Genomic DNA, 20,954 nt, shown 5'->3' on the forward strand with positions numbered 1-20,954 from the left:
TCAGCTTTTTGTCACCATGACAAAAATCCCTAATTTTGGTATTTTTTCCCTTTATAACACATTAAGGCAGAGCTGCTGTACAAACACTGGGCCTGTGACAGCCTCTAAAAATGTTTATTTTTACCACAGAGGAATTTACACAACCCAGGTGGGGCTTTACTGTCGTTGTCCGAGGTAAAATGCTGGGACAGGAAAGGGTTTTCACCCAGTTGTGATACAAAACATGAAACCTGATGTGATTTCCCAACAAAATATCTGTATTTTCTTAATTTCTAAAATCAAATACCTTCTCCAATGCATCCAAGCAGGAGCCAAAAAATTCTATTTCCAGAAACATTCTTAAATTTCCTCCCCAGCTCCTCAGGCCTGGGTTTCTCAGTCAGCTCATGACGTGCTGAAACGAAAATTAAAATGAAAAGTGAGTTATTATGTATGCAGATGAGAGGCCTGTGAAATCCATCGCCTTGGGAGGCAGCTGGTTCTGCTGCCACACCTGAGAAAAATATTGCAAAACAGCAGGACGGGCTGCTCCTCATCTTCCTCAGTCATGTCCCCTCATGGCTGCCCCTCATCTTCTCCATCATTTCTCCTCATGGCTGCCCCTCATCTTCCTCCATCATCTCCCCTCATGGCTGCCCCTCATCTTCCTCAGTCATGTCCCCTCATGGCTGCCCCTCATCTTCTCCATCATTTCTCCTCATGGCTGCCCCCTCATCTTCCTCCATCATCTCCTCTCATGGCTGCCCCTCAGGTCCCATGGCCGCCTCTCATCTTCTTCCATCATGACCCCTCATGGACACCCCTCATCTCCTCTATGGTCCCCCCTCACAAACATGGACACCCCCCATCTCCTCCATGGCCTCCCTTCACAAACATGGACGCCCCTCATCTCCTCCATGGCCTCCCTTCACAAACATGGACACCCCTCATCTCCTCCATTATCTCTCCCCCTCACAAACATGGACACTCCTCATCTCCTCCATGATCTCCCCTCATGGACACCCCTGATCTCCTCCATGGTGTCCCCTCACAAACATCGACACCCCTGATCTCCTCCATGGTGTCCCCTCATGGACACCCCCATCTCCTTCATGGTGTCCCCTCACAAACATGGACACCCCTCATCTCCTCCATGGCCTCCCCTCACAAACATGGACGCCTCTCATCTCCTCCATGGCCTCCCCTCACAAACATGGACACCCCCATCTCCTCCATGATCTCCCCTCATGGATACCCCTCATCTCCTCCATGATGTCCCCTCACAAACACGGACACCCCTCATCTCTACCACGGACACCCCTCACAAATATGGCGTGAGGGCAGAGGCTCACCTGATCTCTCCCTCATGATCTCCCCACACAAAAATGGACGCCCCTCACAAATATGGACACCCCTCATCTCCTCCATGATGTCCCCTCATGGACACCCCTCACCTCTCCCCCATGATCTCCCCTCACGGACACCCCTCATTTCCTCCATGATCTCCCCTCATGGACACCCCGATCTGTCCCCCATGATCTCCCCTCATGGAAACCCCCATTTCCTCCATGGTCTCTCCTCACAAACATGGACACCCCTCATCTCCTCCATGATCTCCCTTCATGGACACCCCTCATCTCCTCCATGATGTCCCCTCACAAACATGGACGCCTCTCGTCTCCTCCATGGCCTCCCCTCACAAACATGGACACCCCCCATCTCCTCCATGATCTCCCCTCATGGATACCCCTCATCTCCTCCATGATGTCCCCTCACAAACACGGACACCCCTCATCTCTACCACGGACACCCCTCACAAACATGGCGTGAGGGCAGAGGCTCACCTGATCTCTCCCTCATGATCTCCCCACACAAAAATGGACGCCCCTCACAAATATGGACACCCCTGATCTCCCCCATGATGTCCCCTCATGGACACCCCTGATCTCTCCCCCATGATCTCCCCTCACGGACACCCCTCATTTCCTCCATGATCTCCCCTCATGGACACCCCGATCTGTCCCCCATGACCTCCCCTCAGGGACACCCCTCATCTCCCCCATGATCTCCCCTCATGGACACCCCTGATCTCTCCCCCATGATCTCCCCTCACGGACACCACTCATCTCCTCACTGATCTCCCCTCATGGACACCCCCGATCTGTCCCCCATGATCTCTCCCCTCACGGGCACCCCGATCTCTCCCCCATGATCTCTCCCCCATGATCTCCCCTCACGGACACCTCTCATCTCCTCCATGATCTCCCCTCACGGGCACCCCGATCTCTCCCCCATGATCTCCCCTCACGGGCACCCCGATCTGTCCCCCATGATCTCTCCCCTCTCGCCTTCTCCCCTGCCGCCCCTCACGTTCCTGCCGTGCCCCCGCTCCCGCCCCCCCAGGCGCTGGCGGGAACGGTGCGTGCCCTGCCCGCCCTGGCTACGTGCAGTTCCCCACGAGGCACCCCCGGCCCGCGGGAACGGCCCGCGCCGCACGTTCGCGCCCCCGCCAGCCCGCCGGGGGAGGCGGGGCGGCCCCGGCCAATGGCGGCGGGCGGCGCCGCGCCGGCGGCCAATGGCGACGCGAGCTGCGGGGAAAGTCCCGCCCCCCCATGGGGGACCGTGGTGACGTCAGAGATGGGCGGGGCTTCTCGCCGCTTTAACCGCGGCCCCGGCCCCTCAGCGGCCTCAGTTCCTCCGAGTCTGCGGCTCTTCCATGTTCCGGGTTGTTCAGTGCCTCAGCGGCCTCAGTCCTTCAGAGCCCGCAGTTCTTCAACGGCCTCAGTCCCCCTGCGGCCTCAGTTCTTCGCCGCCCGTGGTTCTTCAGCGCCCTCAGTCCCTCAGAGCCCGCGGTTTTTAACCGCCCGCGGTTCTTCAGCGCCCTCAGTCCCTCAGCGTCCTCACTCCTTCCGCCGTCTGGGTTTTTAACCGCCCGCCCGCGGTTCTTCAGCGCCCTCAGTGGCCTCGGTTTTTAACCACCCGCCGTTCTTCAGCGCCCTCGGCTCCTCATCAGCCTCAGTCCCTCAGAGCCCGCGGTTCTTCAGCGGCCTCGGTTTTTAAACCACCCCCCCCCGGTCCTTCAGAGGCCTCAGTCCCCCAGCGGCCTCGGTTCTTCAGCGCCCTCAGCGGCTTCTGCCCCTCAGAGTCCTCGGTTCTTCACCACCCGCGGTTCTTCAGCGGCCTCAGTCCCTCAGAGCCCGCGGTTTTTAACCGCCCGCTGTTTTTCAGCGGCCTCAGTCCCGCAGCGCCTTCACTCCCTCCGCAGCCTCGGCTTTCAATCACCCGCGGCTCTTCAGCGCCCTCAGCGGCCTCGGTTTTTAACCGCCCGCCCGCGGTTCTTCAGTGGCTTCGGCCCCTCAGCGCCCTCAGTCCCTCATAGCCCGCGGTTCTTCAGCGCCCTCAGTCCCTCAGAGCTCGCGGTTCTTCACCGCCCCCAGTCCCCCAGAGCCCGTGGTTCTTCAGCGCCCTCAGTCCCCCAGAGCTCGCGGTTCTTCAGCGCCCTCAGTCCCCCAGAGCCCGCGGTTCTTCAGCGCCCTCAGTCCCCCAGAGCCCGCGGTTCTTCAGCGCCCTCAGTCCCTCAGAGCCCGCGGTTCTTCAGCGCCCTCAGTCCCCCAGAGCCCGCGGTTCTTCAGCGCCCTCAGTCCCTCAGAGCCCGCGGTTCTTCAGCGCCCTCAGTCCCTCAGAGCCCGCGGTTCTTCAGCGCCCTCAGTCCCCCAGAGCCCGCGGTTCTTCAGCGCCCTCAGCGGCCTCAGAGCCCGCGGTTCTTCAGCGCCCTCAGTCCCTCAGAGCCCGCGGTTCTTCAGCGCCCTCAGTCCCTCAGAGCCCGCGGTTCTTCAGCGCCCTCAGTCCCTCAGAGCCCGCGGTTCTTCACCGCCCTCAGCGGCCTCAGAGCCCGCGGTTCTTCAGCGCCCTCAGCGGCCTCAGAGCCCGCGGTTCTTCAGCGCCCTCAGTCCCTCAGAGCCCGCGGTTCTTCAGCGCCCTCAGTCCCGCAGCCATCTTGGTTTTCAACCACCCGCGGTTCCTCAGCGCCCTCAGCGGCCTCGGTCCCTTAATTCCCTTATTCCCCTCATCCCCCTTGTCCCATTCATTTCCTTATTCCCTTCATTTCCTTAATTCCCTTATTCCCTTTATGCTGCTCCGGCCCTTCATTTCCTTATTCCCTTCATTTCCTTTTTCCCCTCATCCCCCTCAGTCCTTTCATTCCCTCAATTCCTCTTATCCCCCTTTCATTCCCCGATTCCGCTAATCCTGCTCAGTTCCCTCTTTTCCTGAGTTGCCTCGGTCCCTTCGTTCCCTTACTCTCCTCATCCCCCTCAGTTCCTTCATTTTCTTAATTCCTGCGTTCTCCTTATCCTGCTCAATCCTTGTATTCCCTCAGTCCCTCCGTTCCCTTATCCTTCTTTCCCTCAATCCTTTTATTCCTTTTTTTCCCTTATCCCCCTCATCCCCTCATTCCCTCATCCCCATTCTCTCATCCCCTCATTCCATAATTTCCCTAATTCCCCTCATTCCCTTTTTCCTTAATTTCCCTCATCTGAATTCCCTAATTTCTCTCATTCCCTCATCCTAATTCTCTAATCCTCCTCATTCCCTAATTCCTTATTCCATCATTCCCTAATTTCCCTCATTCCCCTCATTCCTTAATTCCCCAAATTCCCCAATTCCCCCCATTCCCTCATGCCCTAATTCCCAAAATTCGCTGATTCCCCTCATTTCCTCATCCCCTAATTTCCCCATTCCCCAAATTCCCCCATTTCCTAATTCCCCAAAATCCCAAATTTCCCTCATCCCAATTTCCCTAATTCCCCTCATTCCCCCAATTTCCCTCATCCTCTAATTTCCCAAATTCCCTAGTTTTCCTCATCCTCTCATTCCCTAATTTCCCTAAATCCCCCAATTCCCCTCATCCCAATTCCCTGATTTCCCTCATTCCCCAAATTCCCCCCATTCCCTCATCCTCTAATTCCCCAAATTCCCCAAATTCCCTCATTTCCCTCATCCTAATTCCCCAAATTCCCAAATTTCCCTCATCCCCAGCAACCCAGGATCTCTCTCCTTATGGAACCGTTGCTTTTATTTAAAGGGAAAAACCCAGGAAAATTCCAGAACATTCCAGAAAACCCATCCCATGTTTTCCTTTCCCCATTCCCGCTTCCATCCCACCCGGAAACCCCAAAACTTCCCGAGGATTTCCCATTTTCCCATTTTTCCAAAATCCCAATTTTTCATTGGGGTGGGGACCACGAGGAATTCTTGATCCCAGAATCCCGGAATGGTTTGGGATGGGATCCAGGGAGCTTCAATCCCATTGGAGGAGAATTTTGGGATCCAGGAAGGAATTTTGGGAATTCCCTGGGAATTTGGGACTCCAGTTCCCTTTTCCATCCCCAAATCCCACAAAAATCCCTCAGGATGGATCCTGGATCCCAGAATCCCGGAATGGTTTGGGATGGGATCCAGGGACCTTCAATCCCATCCCATTCCCATCCCAGCTCCTCTCTGGGAAGGAATTTTGGGAATTCCCTGGGAATTTGGGATCTCCCTTCCCTTTTCCATCCCCAAATCCCATAAAAACCCCTCAGGATGGATCCTGGATCCCAAAATCCCGGAATTCTTGGGATGGGATCCATGGACCTTCAATCCCATCCCATTCCCAGCCCACAATTCCGGGATTTTCCAGCCTTTCCCAGGGATTCTCTGGGAATTCCAGCCCAAATTTGAGGGGCTTTTTGGGAATTTTTTGGGGATTTGGGGATTTGTTTGGGTTGGGATTTGGGGTTTTTTTGGGATATCCCAGGAATTCCTTCCCCAATCCCATTTTCCCAGGGAATTCCCTCCATTCCCAGCCCGGCATTGGATCCATCCCCATCCCAGCTCCTCTCCGGGAAGGAATTTTGGGAATTCCCTGGGAATTTGGGATCTCCCTTCCCTTTTCCATCCCCAAATCCCATAAAAACCCCTCAGGATGGATCCTGGATCCCAGAATCCCGGAATGGTTTGGGATGGGATCCGTGGATTTTCAATCCCATCCCATTCCCAGCCCACAATTCCGGGATTTTCCAGCCTTTCCCAGGGATTCTCTGGGAATTCCAGCCCAAATAATCCCAAATTTAAAGGGGTTTTTTGGGAACTTTCTGGGATTTTTTTGGGATTTGGGTTGTTTTTTATGGGATTTGGGGATTTTTGGGATCACTGGGATATCCCAGGAATTCCTTCCCCAATCCCAGGGAATTCCCTCCATTCCTTATTTTTATTTCTGATTATTATTTATTCTTTTAATGTTTATTTAATTCTTAATTTGTTTTCATTTATTATTTAATAGTATTTTAATTCCTTATTTTTACTTATTGTCTTTATATTTATTGAAATTTTATTTGAATTTATTACTTATGAGTACTTTCATTCCTTATTTTATTTATTTATTTTTATTTGTTCAGGTTTTATTTAATTTTAATTTATTGTTTGGTAGTATTTTAATTCATTATTTTATTATTATTTTTTAATTTTAAATATATTACTTCTTAGTATTTAAATTCATTATTTTTATTATTTTATAAGTATTTAAATTTTATCTGTATTATTTATTAATATTAATTCATTATTTATTACTTTTATATTCCTTTTTCTTTTAATTTATTATTTATTAATTTTCATTCATTATTTATTACTTTTATATGAATTTTTCTTTTATTTTATTATTTATTAATTTTCGTTCATTATTTATTACTTTTATATGAATTTTTATTTTCTTTTAATTTATTTGGTTTTATTTTAATTTATTACATTTGTTTATTATTGTTATATTTATTTGCATTTTATTTTAATGTATTATTTATTAGTCTTTACATTTACCATATATTATTTTTATATTTATTTATTTTAAAATTTTATTTAAATTTTTTATTTGCTAGTAATTTTATCTATTATTTTATTTATTATTGTAGTTATTTAGTTTTTAATTTATTATTAATTTATTGTTTATTCCTATTTTTATTTAATGTTCATTATTATAAAATTATTTATTATTATTTATTCTATGATAATATTTATTTATTATACTTTATGATTTTAAAATTATTCTATTTTCTCTTTTATAACAATATTATATTATTAAATTTATTACTAGTATTTTATTATTTACTTCACTTTTATTAATTTTATTTATTTTTTACCTATTTCTTATTTAATTTCTTATTTATATTATTTTCTTATTTATGTCTTATTTATTTATTATTAATTTACTGTTTATTAGTATTTTTAAATTATAATTTGATTTATATATTATTAATATGTCTTATATTTCATTTATTAATTCCTATATCTTCATTTATTTTTTTTAATTTTATTATCTATTGTCCATTATTGTTTTGTTTATTTTTTTAATTTATTGTTTTATTTGCTGAAAAATCAGAAAAAAAAAAGGGAAAAATCAGGAATAAAATGGAAAAATCAGGGAAAGAATCAGAAAAAATCAAGAGAAATGAAGAGAAAAATCAGGAGAAAAAACTGAAAATAGAAAAAAACAATTGGGAAAAATCAGGAGAAAAATAAGCAGAAAAAATGATGAAAAATCAGAAAAATATCAGGAAAATATCTGGGAAAATTTGAAAAAAAATCAGGAAAATTCAGGGAAGAAATCAGCTGAAAATAATGAAAATATCCAGAAAAAAATCAGGGGGAAAAAGGGGACAATTCTTATTAAAAATCAGGAAAAAGTAAGTGGGAAAAATCAGAAAAAAATGAGAAATAAAATTGGGAAAAAACTGGAAAAATCAGGGAAACTTTACCAAAAACATAGGGAAAAAATAGGAAAAAAATCAGGGAAAAGAAATCAGGAAAAAAACAGAAAAAAAGGGAAAATGAGGAGAAAAATCAGGAAAAAATCCTGAAAAATCAGGGGGAAAATTGGGGGGAAATCCGGAACAACCAGGGGGAAAAATAATGGAAAATCAGGAGAAAAAAACTGAAAATATATTTAAAAATCAGGAAAAAAAAAAAGAAAAAATCGAGAAAAATCAAGAGAAAAATTCAGGAATTATCAGAAAAGAAAATTCAGGAAAAAAACCAGAAAAATTGGGGAAAATGGAGAGAGAAATCAGGGGGGAAATTGGGGGAAAATTCAGGAAAATCCGGAGAAAAAACTGAAAATATATTGAAAAAATCAAGGGAAAAATCAGGAAAAAATTATTTAAAAAATCAAGAAAAATAAAGAAAAAATGTGGGGGGAAATCAGAGGTAAAATCTGGAAAAATTGAGAGGAAATCCAGAAAAATCAGGAGAAAAAACAGGGAAATTATCAAAAAACAATTGGGAAAAATCAGGAGAAAAATAAGCAGGAAAAATGATGAAAAATCAGAAAAAAATCAGGAAAATATCTGGGAAAATTTGAAAAAAATCAGGAGAAAATCATGAAAATATCCAGAAAAATCAGGCAAAGAAAAGGGAAAATTCTGATTAAAAATCAGGAAAATTCAGGGGAAAAAAATCTGGTAAAAATTGGGAAAACCAGGAAAAAATAGAAATAAAGTAAGGAAAACATCTGGAAAAAATAGGATAAATCAGGAAAAAACAGAAAAAATTTGGGGAAAAATCAGGAAAATTCGGGAAAAAATCAAGGGAAACTCAGGGAAAAGAAATCAAGAAAAAACGAGAAAAATTTGGGGAAAATGAGCAGAAAAATCAGGGAGAAATTTGGTGAAAATCAGGGGGGAAAATCCAGGAAAATCAGGAAAAACCAGGGGGAAAGTTCAGGGGGGAAAATCAGGAGAAAAAACTGAAAAAATATTTTAAAAATCAGGAAAAAATGATGAAAAAATCAAGAAAAATGAAGAGAAAATTCAGGAATTATCAGGGAATAAATCAAGTAAGAGAAATCAGGAAAAAAAAAGAAAAAATGGGGGAAATTAGGAGAAAAATCTGGAAAATATCCAGAAAAATCAGGGAGAAAATTGGTGAAAATCAGGGGGGAATTGGGGAAAAATTTGGGAAAAATCAGGAAAAACCACGGGGAAAATTGTGGAAAATCAGGAGGAAACCCAGAAAATACTTTAAAAAATCAGGGAACATCAGGAGAGAAGAAGAAAATGAAAAAAAATCTGGAAAAATCAGGAAAAAATTCAGGAAAAGCAGAAAAAAATCAGGAAAAAAATCGGAATAATCAGGAGAATAAATCAGGAAAAAGCAGAAAAAATTGGGGAAAATGAGGAGAAAAATCAGGAAAAAAACCGGAATAATCAGGAGGGGGGTTCTGCCCCAGCCCCATGCGGGGTTTGGCCCCATTTGGGGTTCAGGGGTTCAGCCCCGGCCCCATTTGGGGTTCAGCCCCAGCCCCATTTGGGGTTCGGCCCCATTTGGGGTTCGGCCCCATTTGGGGTTCGGCCCCATTTGGGGTTCGGCCCTATTTGGGGTTCAGCCCCATTTGGGGTTCAGGGGTTCAGCCCCATTTGGGGTTCATGCCCAGCCCCATTTTGGGGTTCAGCCCCCCCCCCGCCCCATTTGGGGTTCTGCCCCATTTGGGGTTCAGTCCCATTTGGGGTTCGGCTTCAGCCCCATTTGGGGTTCAGGGGTTCAGCCGCATTTGGGGTTCAGGGGTTCAGCCCCATTTGGGGTTCGGCTTCAGCCCCATTTGGGGTTCAGGGGTTCAGCCGCATTTGGGGTTCAGGGTTCAGCCCCATTTGGGGTTCAGGGGTTCAGCCGCATTTGGGGTTCAGGCCCCCCCCATTTGGGGTTCAGGGGTTCAGCCCCATTTGGGGTTCAGCCCCATTTGGGGTTCGGCCCCATTTGGGGTTCAGCCCCATTTGGGGTTCAGCCCCTGCCCCATTTTGGGGTTCAGGGGTTCAGCCCCATTTGGGGTTCAGCCCCCCCCCCATTTGGGCTTCAGTCCAGCCTCATTTGGGGTTCAGCCTCATTTAGGGTTCATCCCTATTTGGGGTTCAGCCCCATTTGGGGTTCAGGGGTTCAGCCCCATTTGGGGTTCAGCCCCGCCCCATTTGGGGTTCAGGGGTTCAGCCCCATTTGGGGTTCAGGGGTTCGGCCCTATTTGGGGTTCAGCCCCATTTGGGGTTCAGGGGTTCAGCCCCATTTGGGGTTCAGCCCCCGCCCCATTTGGGGTTCAGGGGTTCAGCCCCATTTTGGGGTTCAGGGGTTCAGCCCCATTTGGGGTTCAGCCCCATTTTGGGGTTCAGGGGTTCAGCCCCATTTTGGGGTTCGGCCCCATTTCGGGTTCAGCTCCATTTGGGGTTCAGCCCCCGCCCCATTTGGGGTTCAGGGTTCGGCCCCATTTGGGGTTCAGCCCCATTTTGGGGTTCAGGGGTTCAGCCCCATTTAGGGTTCATCCCCATTTGGGGTTCGGCCCCGCCCCATTTGGGGTTCAGGGGTTCAGCCCCATTTGGGGTTCAGGGGTTCGGCCCTATTTGGGGTTCAGCCCCAGCCCCATTTTGGGGTTCAGCCTCATTTGGGGTTCAGCCTCATTTAGGGTTCATCCCCATTTGGGGTTCAGCCCCGCCCCATTTGGGGTTCAGGGGTTCAGCCCCGCCCCCTGATTGGCTCGGGCCGTGCTCCGCCCACCCCCCGCCCATCCCGGCTCAAAGTCCCGCGGGCTCCGAGCTCGGGAATCGGGAACGGGAACGGGACCTTCGGACCCACACGGACACGGCAGCGCCTGCCCAAAGGGAACGGGGTGACCCCGTGGGAACGGGGTGACATCAATGGGAACGGGGTGATCCCATTGGAATGGGGTGATCCCGATGGGAACGTGGGGATGGGGATGGGAATGGGGTGATCCCGATGGGAACGGGGTGATCCCATGGGAATGGGGTGACATCAATGGGAACGGGGTGATCCCGTGGGAATGGGGTGATCCCATGGGAACGGGGTGACATCAATGGGAACGGGGTGACATCAATGGGAATGGGGTGATCCCATGGGAACGGGGTGATCCCATGGGAATGGGGTCATCCTATAGGGAATGGGGTGATCCTGATGGGAATGGGGTGATCCCGTGGGAACGGGGTGATCCCGATGGGAATGGGGTGATCCCAATGGGAACGGGGTGATCCTATAGGGAATGGGGTGACATCAATGGGAATGGGGTGACATCAATGGGAACGGGGTGATCCCGTGGGAACGGGGTGATCCTATAGGGAATGGGGTGATCATACAGGGAATGGGGTGACATCAATGGGAACGGGGTGACATCAATGGCAATGGGGTGATCCCAATGGGAATGGGATAATCTTGACAGGAATGGGGTCATCCCATGGGAATGGGGTGATCCCGATGGGAACGGGGTGATCCTACAGGGAATGGGATCTGGATGGGATTTGGGATGGGATTGAATTGTGGCTGGGATGGGATTTGGGATGGAATAGCAATTGGGATGGGATTGGGATTGGGAAGGGATTTGGAACGGATTTGGGATGGGATTCCCACCCCATTTACACTGGGATCCTGCACCCCAAAATCTGCACCCCAAAAAGGAGATCCTGCACCCCCAAATCTGCACCCCAAAAGGAGATCCTGCACCCCAAGAAAGGAGGAATTTTCACTCTCAAATCGGCACCCCAAAAGGGGATCCTGCACCCCAAAATCGACACCCCAAAAAGGAGGGTCCTGCATCCCAAATCTGCACCCCAAAAGAGCATCCTGCACCCCAAATATGTGTTCTGAAATCTGCACCCCAAAAAGGGGACCCGGCCCCCCAAAATGCACCCAGCATCCCTGAAGCTGGCACCCCAAAATCTGCACCCCAAAAAGGGGATCCTGGACACCCCAAAAATGGGATCTGGCACCCCAAAAGGGAGGATTGGTACCCCCCGAAATTGGCACCCCAAAACCTGATCCAGCACCCCAAGAACGGATCCAGCACCCCCAAATCTGCACCCCAAAACCAGATCTGCGCCCCAATAAGGGGATCCTGCACCCCAAAAAGGCAAACGGGATTGCTGAAATTGGCTCCCTAAAATGGGGAACGGAACCCCCAAATCTGCACCCCAAAACCGGATCCTGCACCCCAAAACCGGATCCTGCACCCCAAAAAGGCACCTGGGATTGCTGAAATTGGCACCCCAAAATCTGCACCCCAAAAACGCACCGGCATCCCCAAAACCGACACCCCAAAATGGGGACCGGAACCCCCAAATCTGCACCCCAAAAGGGGATCCTGCACCCCAAAATGCACCCAGCATCCCTGAAATTGGCACCCCCAAATCTGCACCCCAAAAAGGGATCCTGCACCCCAAATCTGCACCCCAAAACCAGATCCTGCACCCCAAATCTGGGGATCCGGGACCCCCAAATCTGTGTCCCCAAATCTGCACCCCAAAACCGGATCCAGCACCCCCAAATCTGCACCCCAAAAAGGGAATCCTGCACCCCAAAAAGGCACCCGGGATTGCTGAAATTGGCACCCCAAAATCTGCACCCCAAAACCAGATCCTGCACCCCAAAACGCACCCAGCATCCCCAAATTGGCACCCCAAAATCTGCACCCCAAAATGGGGGCTGGAACCCCCAAATCTGCACCCCAAAAAGGGATCCTGGATGGATCGGGATCGGGATCCGGGGCAGGATTTGGGATGGGGATCTGGGATTTGGGGTGCACGATCCCTTTTTGGGGTGCCGATTTCGGGGTATCCGGGTCCCTTTTTTGGGGAGCTAAATCCCATTTTTGGGGACACAGATTTGGGGTTTCCAGATCCCTTTTTGGGGTGCAGATTTGAGAGTGAAAATTCCCCTTTTTGGGGTGCAGGATCCCCTTTTTGGGTGCTGATTTTGGGGTGCGGGATCCCCTTTTTGGGGTGCAGATTTGGGGGTGCGGGATCTCCAAATTTGGGGTGCAGGATCCCCTTTTGGGGTGCCGATTTTGGGGTGCCAAATCCCTTTTTTGGGGTGCAGATTTGGGGGTGCCAGATACCTTTTTGGGGTGCAGATTTGAGAGTGAAAATTCCCCTTTTTGGGGTGCAAGATCTCCTTTTTGGGTGCTGATTTTGGGGTTCCGGATCCCATTTTTGGGGTGCCGATTTGGGGGTGCCGGATCTCCAAATTCGGGGTGCAGGATCCCCTTTTGGGGGTGCCGATCTTGGGGTGCCAAATCCCATTTTTGGGGTGCCAATTTTGGGGTTTCCGGGTCCCTTTTTGGGGGTGCAGGTTTGGGGGTGCCGGATCTCCAAATCTGGGGTGCAGGATCCCCTTTTTGGGGTGCTGATTTTGGGGTGCAGGATTCCCTTTTTGGATGCTGATTTTGGGGTGCAGGATTCCCTTTTTTGGGTACCTGGGTTTCGTTTTTGGGGGTGCAGGATCCCCTTTTTGGGGTACAGATTTTGGGGTACCGATCCCCTTTTTGGGGTGCAGATTTTGGGGTGCAGTATCTCCTTTTTGGGTGCTGATTTGGGGGTGCGGGATCTCCTTTTTGGGGCGCCGATCTTGGGGTGCCAAATCCCTTTTTTGGGGTCCAGATTTGTGGGTGCCCGATCCCCTTTTTGGGGTGCAGATTTTGGGGTGCGGGATCCCCTTTTTGGGGTGCAGATTGTGGGTGCTGGATCTCCAAATTTGGGGTGCAGGATCCCCTTTTTGGGGTGCCGATTTTGGGGTTTCCGGGTCCCTTTTTTGGGGTGCAGATTTGGGGGTGCCAGATCCCTTTTTGGGGTGCAGATTTGAGAGTGAAAATTCCCCTTTTTGGGGTGCAGGATCCCCTTTTTGGGTGCTGATTTTGGGGTGCAGGATCCCCTTTTTGGGTGCCGATTTTGGGGTGCCGGATCTCCTTTTTGGGTGCTGATTTTGGGGTGCCTGGGCTTGGTTTTTGGGGGTGCAGGATCCCCTTTTGGGCGCTGATTCCAAGGGTGCGGGTTCCCCCTTTTTGCCCCCTTTCCCCCATTTTCTCCCCACATTTTCCCCTTCCCCCCACATTCCCCCCTATTTCCCCTTTTTCCATTTTTCTCCCGCCTTTTCCCCTTTTCCCTCCAGTTTTCCCCTTTTTTCCCCCTTTTTCCCATTTTCCCATTTTTCTCCTCCTTTTTTCCCCATTTTTCCCTTTCCCCTCCTCGTCCTTTTTTCCTTTTTTTCCCATTTTTCCCCTTTCTCTTCCTTTTTCCCTCTTTTTATCCCTCCCCTCGTTTCCTTCCTTTTTTCCCTTTCCCTTTTTCCCTTCCCTCCTTTTTTCCTTTTCCCCCTCGATTTTCCCCTTTTCTCCCCCTTTCCCCCCAATTCCTCCCCTTTTTCCCCTTTTCCCCTTTTTTACCCATTTTCCCTCATTTTCTCCCCTTTTTTCCCTTTTTGCCCCCATTTTCCCTCCTTCTTTCCCCTTTTTCCCCCTTTTCCTCCAATTCCTCCCCTTTATCCCCTTTTCCCCCTTTTTGATCCCTTTTCCCCATTTCCTCCCTTTTCTCCCCCTTTTCCCCCTTTTCCCATTTTTCTCCATTTTCCCATTTTTCTCCCCCTTTTCCCATTTTTCTCCCCCTTTCCCCCTATTTTTTCCCTTTTCCCCACTCCCCCATTTTTTCCCCATTTTCACCTTTCCCCTCCTCATCCTTTTTTCCCTTTTCCCCATTTTCCCACCTTTTTTTCCCTTTTTACCCCATTTTCCCTCCTTCTTTCCCACCTTTCCCCTTTTTCCCATTTCTCCCCCCTTTTTCCCCTTTTTTCCCCATTTTTGCCTTTCCCCTCCTCATCCTTTTTTCCCTTTTGCCATTCCCCTCCTTTTTCCCTTTTTCCCCCTTTTTCTCTCATTTTTTTCCTTTTCCCTCCTTTCCCCCCAAATCCTTCTCTTTATCCCTTTTTCCCCTTTTTGATCCTTTCCCCCATTTTCTCCCCTTTTCCCAATTTTTCCCCTTTTTCCCCCCATTTTTTCCCCATTTTCTCCCATTTTTCTATTTCCCCTCCTCATCCTTTTTTCCCAGTTTTTCCCCCTTTTTCCTTTTTTCCCTTTTCCCCTTTTCTCTCTTTTCCCACCCCTTTATTTCCCTCTTTTCCCGCTTTTTCCCCATTTTTACCTTTCCCCCTCCTTTTTTCCCCATTTTTCCTCATTTTTACCCCTTTTCCCCCATTTTCTCCCCATTTTCCCCTTTTTCTCCCATTTTCCCCAATTTCCCCCATTTTCTCCCCTTTTCCCAATTTTTCCCCCTTTTTCCCCCATTTTTCCCCATTTTCTCCCATTTTTCCCTTTCCCCTCCTCATCCTTTTTTCCCCTTTTTTCCCCTTTTTTCCCTTTTTCCCCTTTTTCCCCTTTTTCCCCTTTTTCCCTCTTTTTCCCTTTTTCCCCTTTTTCCCCTTTTTCCCCTTTTTCCCTTTTTTCCCATTTTTTCCCTTTTCCCCCTTTCCTCATTTTTACCCCTTTTCCCCCATTTTCTCCCCATTTTTTGCCATATTTCTCCCGAATTTTTCATGGGTTTATCCCGATTTTTTCCTGGATTTTTCATTGATTTCTCCCAAATTTCTCCCGGATTTTTCCTGGATTTCTCCCAAATTTTTCATGGATTTTCCGAATTCATCATGGATTTATCCTGAATTTTTCATGGATTTCTCCCAAAGTTCTCCTGGATTATTCCTGGATCTTTCCCAAATTTCCCACAGATTTTTCATGGATTTTTCATAGAATTATCCCAAATTTCTCCTGGATTTTTCCTGTATTTTTCCCCAAACTTCTCCCGGATTTTTCATGGATTTCTCCCAATTTTTTCATGGATTTCTCCCAAATTTCTCCCGGATTTTTCCTGGATTTCTCCCAAATTTCTGCCAGGTTTTTAATGGATTTCTCCCAATTTTTTCATGGATTTATTCCAAATTTCTCCCGGATTTTCCATGGACTTTTCCTGAATTTTTCATGGATCTATCCCAAATTTCTCCCAGATTTTTCATGGATTTCTCCCAAATTTTTCATAGATTTATCCTGAATTTTTCCATGGATTTACCCTGGATTTTTGCCATATTTCTCCCGAATTTTTCATGGGTTTATCCCGATTTTTTCCTGGATTTTTCACTGATTTCCCCCAAATTTCTCCCGGATTTTTCCTGGATTTCTCCCAAATTTTTACCGGATTTTCCGAATTCCTCATGGATTTATCCTGAATTTTTCACGGATTTCTCCCAAATTTCTCCTGGATTTTTCCTGGATCTTTCCCAAATTTCTCCCGGATTTTTCCTGGATTTTTCCCGGATTTCTCCTGGATTTTTCATGGATTTATCCCAAATTTCTCCTGGATTTTTCCTGGATTTTTCCCAAACTTCTCCCAGAATTTTCCTGGATTTCTTCCAAATTTTTCATGGATTTCTCCCAAATTTCTCCCAGATTTTTCATGGATTTCTCCCAAATTTTTCATGGATTTCTCCCAAATTTTTCCTGGATTTTCATGGATTTCTGCCGAATTTGTCATGGATCTTTCCCAGATTTATCAGTGATTTTTTCATGGATTTCTCCCAAATTTTCAGGGATTTCTCCCAAATTTTCAGGGATTTCTCCCAGATTTTTCCTGGATTTCCCCCAAATTCCTCCCAGATTTTTCATGGATTTCTCCCAAATTTTCCCTGGATTTTTTGTGGATTTCTCCCAATTTTTCATGGATTTTTCCTGGATTTCTCCCAAATTTTTCATGGATCTTTCCCAGATTTATCAGTGATTTTTTCATGGATTTCTCCCAAATTTTCAGGGATTTCTCCCAAATTTTCAGGGATTTCTCCCGGATTTTTCCTGGATTTACCCCAAATTTCTCCCGGATTTCCCCCAAATCTCTCCGGGATTTTTCCTGCATTTCCCCCAATTTCCGTACTTTGGGTGAGGAAAATCCCCCAAATCCCCCAAAATCCCCCCAAATCCTCCCAATTATTTAGGAATTTTTTGGGAAATGTTTGGGAATTGTTTGGGATTTTTTTGGGAATTGTTTGGGAATTGTTTGGGAATTGTTTGGGAATTATTTGGGAATTATTTAGGAATTGTTTGGGAATTATTTAGGAATTGTTTGGGAATTATTTGGGAATTATTTAGGAATTGTTTGGGAATTGTTTGGGAATTGTTTGGGAATTGTTTAGGAATTTTTTGGGAATTATTTGGGAATTGTTTGGGAATTGTTTAGGATTTTTTTGGGAATTGTTTGGGAATTATTTGGGAATTATTTAGGAATTGTTTGGGAATTGTTTGGGAATTTCTTGTGAATTCTTTGGGAATTGTTTGGGAATTGTTTGGGAATTATTTGGGAATTTTTGGGAATTATTTAGGAATTATTTGGGAATTATTTAGGAATTGTTTGGGAATTATTTGGGAATTGTTTGGGAATTGTTTGGGAATTGTTTGGGAATTATTTGGGAATTGTTTGGGAATGGTTTGGGGAAAAATCCTGCCCTGGGATGTGGGGAAGGGATTTGGGATTGTTGGATCTGAGTGTCCAAGGAAAGGCTGGAAAATCCCGGAATTGTGGGCTGGGAATGGGATGGGATTGAAGGTCCACGGATCCCATCCCAAACCATTCCGGGATTCTGGGATCCAGGATCCATCCTGAGGGGTTTTTATGGAATTTGGGGATGGAAAAGGGAAGGGAGATCCCAAATTCCCAAAATTCCTTCCCAGAGAAGAGCTGGGATGGGGATGGATCCAATGGGAATGGAGGGAATTCCCTGGGAAAGGGGGAAATGGGATTGGGGAAGGAATTCCTGGGATATCCCAAAAAAAACCCCAAATCCCAACCCAAACAAATTCCCAAATCCCAAAAAAAAAAATCCCCAAAAAACCCCTCAGATTTGGGCTGGAATTCCCAGGGAATTCCCGGATCCCAAGGAAAGGCTGGGACGGGGAAGGGTCGGGGTTGGGATTTCGGGGCCTTTCCCGCCCAAACCATTCCCGAATCCCCGAATTTCAGGGGTTTGATGCGGCCCCGGCTGGGGCTGGGCCGGGGCTGGGGACACCGAGGGGACAGTGAGGGGACACTGAGGAGACACCGGGGCTGAGGGCACTGAGGGACACCGAGGGGACCCCGGGGGAATGACCCGGGGGCTGGGGACCCCAAGGGGACACCGAGGGGACACCGAGGGGACACTGAGGGACACCGGGAAGATCCGGGCATGGGGCCCACCGAGGAGACATTGAGAGGACCCGAGGGAACTGGGGGACACCAGGAACGATCCGGGGCTGGGGACCCCTTGGGGGACACTGAGGGGGCACCGAGGGAACCGCCGGGAATGACCCGGGGGCGGGGAAACACCAAAGGGACACTGGGAACATCTGGGAGCTGGGGGCACTGAGGGGACACCAAGGGGGCATGAGGGGACACCAAGGGGAACCAAGAGGACATGGGAACGATCCGGGGCTGAGGGGACACCGAGGGGACACCGAGGGGGCATTGAGGGGACGCTGGGAATGATCCGGGGCTGAGGGCACCAAGGAGATATCGAGGGGACACCGAGGGACACCGAGGGGACACCGGGAATGATCCGGGGCTGGGGACACCGAGGGGACACCGAGAGGACACCGGGAACAATCCAGGACTGAGGGCACTGAGGGGACACCGAGGGGACACTGAGGGGACACCGAGGGGATGCTGGAAATGATCCGGGGGGGGACCCCAAAAGGACCCCGAGGGGGACACCGGGAACGATCCGGGGCTGGGGACACCAAGGAGACACCGAGGGGACACCAGGAACGATCCGGGGCTGGGGACACCAAGGGGACGCTGAGGGGACACTGAGGGGACACCGGGAAGGACCCGGGAGCTGGGGGTATCAAAGGGACACCAGGGGACACCGGGGGGACAGCGGGGGACACCGGGAATGATCCGGGGCTGGGGCCCCGAGGGGACCCCGAGGGGACGGGGGGGAATGATCCGGGGCTGAGGACACCGGGGGCACTGAGGGGACACTGGGAACGATCTGGGGCTGAGGGCACCGAGGGGACACTGAGGGGACACCGAGGGGACACCGGGAATGATCCGGGGCTGGGGGCACCAAGGGGACACTGAGGGGACACCCGGGAATGGGGGGGACACCGAGGGGACAGTGAAGGGACACCGGGAATGATCTGGGACTGAGGGCACTGAGGGGACACCGAGGGGGACACGGAGGGACACTGAGGGGACCCGGGAAGTCCGGAACTGGGGACCTGAGGGTACACCGGGGGGAGCCGGGAATGATCCGGGGTGGGGACACCGAGGGGGGGACTGAGGGGCACCGGGGAAGGAGGGGACACTGGGGGGGACACTGGGAACGATCCGGGGCTGGGGACACCGAGGAGACATCGAGAGGACACCGAGAGGACACTGAGGGGACACCCGGGAACGACCGGGGGCTGAGGGCACTGGAGCTGAGGGCACAGCGGCGGCCCAGGAAGATCCAGGGCTGAGGGCACCGAGGGACGGGGGGGGAGCTCCCGGGCTGAGGGCCCGGGGCTGAGGGCACAGCAGTGGCACCGGGATCGATCCGGGGCTGAGGGCACCGAGGGGCACCGGGGCTGAGGGCACAGCGATGACCGAGAAGCTCCCGTGGCTGAGGGCACCGAGGGGCCACCGGCGCTGAGGGCACAGCGGTGGCACCGGGAACGTCCGGGGATGAGGGCACCGAGGGGACACCGAGAAGCTCCCGTGGCTGAGGGCACAGCGGTGGCACCGGCAGGGATCGGGAAGCGAGGGCAGAGCGATGGCACCGGGCAGCGATGCCCGGGCCCGGCCCTCAGCCGCCCTCAGCGCCGGCCGCCCTCAGCCGCCAACATGGCGCCGCCTTCCCCTTCCCCTTCCCGTCCCCTTCCCCTTCCCGTCCCCGTCCCGGCCGCAGCAGCGGGGCCGCCCCGGGCCCGCAGCCGGGGCCGGCGGCAGAAGATGGCGGCTCGCGGCTCCGAGGCCTCGGCTGGCGGAGGAGGAGGAGGAGGAAGGGCAGGAGAAGGAGGAGGATCCATCCCCAGCGGAGCTCCGCCGCCACCGCCCCCTTCGTCCTCCATGCCCAGCTCCGCCCCGTCCCGCCGGGAGGAGGGAGGAACCCGGGGGGCCGGGGCCCAAAAGCCGGACCCCCCGAAAACCGCCCCGGGCGCCGCCAGCCGGGGGGCCCCCGGCCCCCCCGGGGGGGAGCCCCTGAGGGGGAGCCGGGGCCGCCAGCACCGCCCGCCGCCCTCCCCCGGGCGGCTCCCGCAGGCCGCAGCCCCCGGGGCCCCGGCCCCCGGCCGGGGAGCCGTGCGGGGGCCTGCCCGGGGCCCTTGGGCCCCGGGCCCAGCGGGGGGTGAGTGCGAGCGAGCGAGCGAGCGAGCGAACGAGCGAGCGGGGCCCCCCCCGGGCGGGCCGCGGCCGGGGGCCCGCTTCCCCCCGGCCCCCCCCCGGAAGCTTCCAGGGTGGGCAGGGCGGCGGGGCCCGGCGGGGGCCCCCGCTCCCCGCCCCTTTCCCCGGGCCCCATGGGGGGCCGCCGCCTCCCCCTCTCTCTCTCTCTCTCTCTCTTCTCTCTCTCCGTCTCCCTCTCCTTCGCTCCGTCCCCTCCCCTCGCTCCGAGCCCGCCCTCCGCCATCGCTCCCCCCTCAGGGACCCCGCGCTCCCTCCTCCCTCAGCCGCCCCCTCAGGGCTCGGCTCGGCGTGGGTTGAAAGTTGATTGCAAAAGTCCCTCCGCGCTCCGGCCTCTTAAACCCTTTTCCCCCTTTCCTTCCCTTCCCTTTTTTGCTCTGGGTTTGAAAATTTCCCCACCTCTTCCCCGGGTTTTTTTTTTTTTTTTTAATTGATTTTTTTCATTTAAAATTTTTTTTTTTTTTTTTTTAAATTTCCCCCTTGGGGAAAAAGGCAAAAACCGCCCCCCCCCGGAAAAGGGGGAAAAGGGCCCCGGGGGGGGGTTTTGGTGGGGGGTGGCCAGCGCTTTGTTTTGGGGGGTGCCCCTTCCCAAAAAAATCCCCCAAAAAAATCCCCAAAAAATCCCCCAATTTTTCCCCCAAAATATCCCGCAAAAACGCCCCCAAAATTTAACCCCAAAAACATCAGGATCCCCCCCGCTCAGGTGCTTCTGGAGCCCCCGGGTTTTCCCCAGCCAGG

The sequence above is a fragment of the Zonotrichia leucophrys genome, chromosome 3 (genome assembly GCF_028769735.1).
Source record: "Zonotrichia leucophrys gambelii isolate GWCS_2022_RI chromosome 3, RI_Zleu_2.0, whole genome shotgun sequence".
Lineage (NCBI taxonomy): Eukaryota > Metazoa > Chordata > Aves > Passeriformes > Passerellidae > Zonotrichia > Zonotrichia leucophrys.